Source organism: Mustela erminea, chromosome 4 (assembly GCF_009829155.1).
Source record: "Mustela erminea isolate mMusErm1 chromosome 4, mMusErm1.Pri, whole genome shotgun sequence".
Classification (NCBI taxonomy): Eukaryota; Metazoa; Chordata; class Mammalia; order Carnivora; family Mustelidae; genus Mustela; species Mustela erminea.
The window spans coordinates 121,109,125-121,113,883 of record NC_045617.1 but is presented as its reverse complement, the minus strand read 5'-3'; positions in this window follow the sequence as shown (position 1 = coordinate 121,113,883).

The following is a 4,759-nucleotide window of genomic DNA, read 5'->3' as shown; positions in this document are numbered from 1 at the left end:
AAGATAAACAGACTTCATAGGCACAGAGAAAAATTTGGTGGTTGTCAGAAGGGAGAAGGTGGGAGGAATGGGCAAAATAGGAGAAGGGGATTAAAATTTTAGGAAAGGGGGCATTCCTGGGTGTCTCAGTGTGTTAAAGCTACTGCCTTCAGCTCAGGTAATGATCCCAGGGTCCTGGGATCAAGCCAGGCATCTGGCTTTCTGCTCCACAGGGAGCCTGTTTCCTCCTCTCTCTGCCTTCTTGTGATCTCTGTCTGTCAAATAAAATCTTTAAAAAAAGATCTTTAAAAGAAAATAAAATTTTAGGATAGGAGCAGATTTCTTAAACAGGACACAAAAAGTATCAACCATAAAAAAAGATTGATGAGGTGGATAACATTGAAATTAAAAACTTCTGTTCATAAAAAAGCACATTAAGATGATGAAAAAGCCAGGCCCAGAGTGGGGACGATGGTTATAATACATATAACTGGCAAAGGACTCACATCCAGATATAAAAAGAAAGATCCAAATCAGTGAGAAATAAAGATTGGCAACCCAAACTTAAAAAAAAAAAAAAATGGCCAAGAGGGTAGAAAGTGCTAATGAGGGCAGCAGAAAGGTCTTCCGAGAGGTAAACAGGTGCACCACCTCTTTTTTAGGGAAACATACTAAAAGCATGAGGAGATGGCCCTGAGCACCACCAGAGTGGTCAAAACAGCAAAGCTGACCAGGATGTGCCCTCCTTAATACCCACCACCTAGCTCCCCCAATCTCCCAACCCCTGCCCCTTCAAACCACTCAGGTTGTTTTTCAGAGTCCATAGTCTCTCATGGTTCATCTTCCCTTCCAATTTCCCTCAAGTCCCTTCTCCTCTCCATCTCCCCTTGTCCTCCATGTTATTTGTTATGCACCAAATAAGTGAAACCATATGATAATTGACTCTCTCTGCTTGACTTATTTCACTCAGCATAATCTCTTCCAGTCCTATCCATGTTGCTACAAAAGTTGGGTATTCATCTCTTCTGATGGAGGCATAATACTCCATAGTGTATATGGACCACATCTTCCTTATCCATTCATCCATTGAAGGGCATCTTGGTTCTTTCCATAGTTTGGCGACCATGGCCATTGCTGCTATAAACATTGGGGTACAGATGGCCCTTCTTTTCACTACATCTGTATCTTTGGGGTAAATATCCAGTAGTGCAATTGCAGGGTCATAGGGAAGCTCTATTTTTAATTTCTTGAGGAATCTCCACACTATTCTCCAAAGAGGCTGCACCAACTTGCATTCCCACCAACAGTGGCAGAGGGTTCTCCTTTCTCCACCATCCTCTCCAACACACATTGTTTCCTGTCTTGCTAATTTTGGCCATTCTAACTGGTGTAAGGTGGTATTTCAATGTGGTTTTAATTTGAATCTCCCTCATGGCTAGTGATGATGAACATTTTTTCATATATCTGTATGCTCTTATTTCTTTATTGATTTTCGTCTTGGATGATCTGTATGTTACTGAGAGAGGCATGTTAAGATCTCCTACTATTAACTTATTCATATCAATATGACTCTTTATCTTGATTAATAGTTTTCTTATGTAATTGGCTGCTCCCATATTGGGGGCATAGATATTTACAATTGTTAAATCATCTTGGTGGATAGTCCATTTAAGAATGATGTAGAGTCCTTCTGTATCTCTGACTACAGTCTTTAGTTTAAAATCTAATTTATCTGTTATGAGAATCGCTACCCCAGTCTTCTTTTGAGGCCCATTGACATGAAAGGTGTTCTCCATCCCTTCACTTTCAGTCTGGGTGTATCCTTAGGTTATAAATGGGTCTCTTGTAGACAACATATGGATGGGTCCTCTCATTTTATCCAATCTGCAACCCTGAGTCATTTTATGGGTGCATTTAGGCCATTCACATTGAGAGTGATTATTGATAGATACGTTTTTATTGACATCGTATTACCTTTGAAGTATTTCTTTCTGTAGATTGTCTCCATATTTGTGTTCAATGATATTCTTAGGACTTTTCCTCTTTTATAGAATACCCCTTAATTTTTCCTGCAGTGTTAGCTTGGTGATCACATACTCTTTTAAATCTTGCCAGTCTTGGAAACTCTTTATCTCTCCATCCATTTTTTTAAATTTATTTTTTATTTTCAGCATAACAGTATTCATTATTTTTGCACCACACCCAGTGCTCCATGCAATCCGTGCCCTCTATAATACCCAACACCTGGTACCCCGACCTCCCACCTCCTGCCACTTCAAAACCCTCAGATTGTTTTTCAGAGTCCATAGTCTCTCATGGTTCACCTCCCCTTCCAATCTCTTCATCCATTTTGAATGTCAGTCTTGCTGGATAAAGTATTTTGGCTGCATTTTCTTCTCATTTAGTGCCCTGAATATATTTTTCCAGCCCTTGCTGCCTTGCCAGGTTTCTGTGGACAGGTCTGACATTATTCTGATGGGCTTTCCTCTGTATGTCAAGTGGCTTTCAAGAGATTGTACCTACAATTATGATTTCTCAATTTTACTATCAGGTGCCTTGATTTTTTTTAGAATCTATAATCTTGGGGAGAGACTGTTCTGCCTCTAGTACATGAACACTGGTTTGATTTGTGAGATTGGGAAAATTTTCATGGAGAATTTGCTCCACTATATCTTCTAGACTTCTTTCTTTTTCCTCCCCTTCAGGGATTCCAATAATTCTGACATTGGAACATTTCATGGCATCATTGATTTCCCTGATTCTTTTTTTCATGGCTTTTAAGCTGTTTGTTCCAGGCTTCCTCCTGATCCTTTCTCTCTATCTGTTTGCTCTCCAGATCACTAATTCTATCTTCTGTCTCAGTTACCCTAGCTTTGAGAGAATTTAGATTAGATTGGAACTCATTGAGAACATGGTGAACATCATCCCTGGTGGTTTTCAGTTCTGCCCTAACATTGTGAACATCATCCCTGATGGCTTTCAGTTCTGTCCTAATCAATTCCATTTTTTTATCCATAGCTTACTCTAACCTAGCTATTGCCTGGATAATTGTTAGCCTGAATTCCCTTTCTGACATATTGTCTATGTCGATAGCCATTAGCTCTGTTGCAGAAGGTCCATCCTCTGTATTTTTCTTCTGTTGGGCATTCCTCCTCCTAGTCATTTTGGTGGGAGATGATTGAACAGATGTAGCAGGATGTATCAACCATGGTGCAGTCAAGGTACACCCTGGAACACTTCTGAGCAATCAGGATTCCCCACCCAATGAAAGAAAAAAGAAAGAGAGAAGAAAGAAAAAGAAAAAAGAGAGAGGGAGAGAGAGACTGGAAAAAAAAGAATGATAAAAGAGAAGGTCCAGGCCAAATGGGCCCCAAGGTAAGATTTATGAGGTATACAAACAAAAACAGGCAAACAAAAAGACTGACAAAAGTAGATAACAATAGAAAAAAAATGTATGTATTAATTATGTATACACATATGTATACATATATATGTATATATATACACACATACATACATAATTTTTAATGTATTTTTTATATACACATATATATTTATACACACATATATATACACATACATACATTATACACACACGCTTTTTGTCTTGCATATATATATATATATATATATGCAAGACAAAAAAAAAAAAACCTCGTCAAAAAAAACCCCAAGTATAAGATTTATATACTACCAGGACAAACACAAATACACAGAAACACTGGTGGAAGAAAAAGGTGGGAGAGTGGTTATAAATTCTCAGTGTGGGGGAGGAAGGTTATTTTGATTCTTCCTGGATGTATCTTGATATCTTTCTTAAAGGACTCAACTTTCCTAAGATAAAGGAGGATTAAAATTTGGTTTACCTATAGCGGTAGCATTGATTAGGGAAGGGGATTACCTTGAAGTTTAACTCTATATAAATATTAAAAAATAAAAATAAAAAAATAAACTAAACTAAAATGAAATTTAAAAAATAGAGAAGCAATAAAAAAACGCAGGTATATGTATCAAAAAGTTCAGGTTAACAGATTATTATGGAATTTGAGGTACTGGACATCTCACTGTGATAGTAAATAAGTCTAAAAATTATCTATTAAAAAAAATGAACCAGAATAGTGGGAACAAATTAAAAATAAAAGTTGTATCTATGAAGTAGTGGTGGTTGTTCTCTTGTCTTTTTTTTTTTTTTTTCTGGTTGGCTTTCTGGGGGAGGGGCCTGCCATGTGGCTTTTCAGGCAGTGTTTCCTGAGTTAAGTCCTCCAGCCTCCATCAAGGGGGTGGACTCTGAGGAAACAGGTTTTTCAGGCTTTTGTTCTTTGGACTTTTTTTGTTTGTTTGTTTGTTCATTTGTTTTCTCTTGCCTTCATGCTTTTGATGGTTTTTAGAGGTTTAGAGGAAAGCAAACTGCACCCAGACCTCCCTCTCAGAGAGAAGCCTCAGTCAGTACCCCTCTGGGTGCTCCAGAGCACATAAAATCCCCCTTGGCCTCTGGCAGAGCACGTTCTGAGTTGTCGTCCCTGGGGACACAGGAACTCCTGCTTTTACCAAAAACCATGACAGCGGTGGCTGTCTGAAAAGCTCCAGACTGCCAGAGAGGTCTCAAGCCTTGATGGCACACTGAGATTTTCCCACTGGCCAGGGCTGGGAGTACTCAGACTTTCCGGGACCAAGAGTGCCAGGCTGGGGCCACGCACCTCTCTCAGGGGTGTGGCATGCGCATGAGGAGTGCAAAAAGGCTGTGTTTCTGCTGGCTGGCAAGGCTCCCAGGAGCTGCACC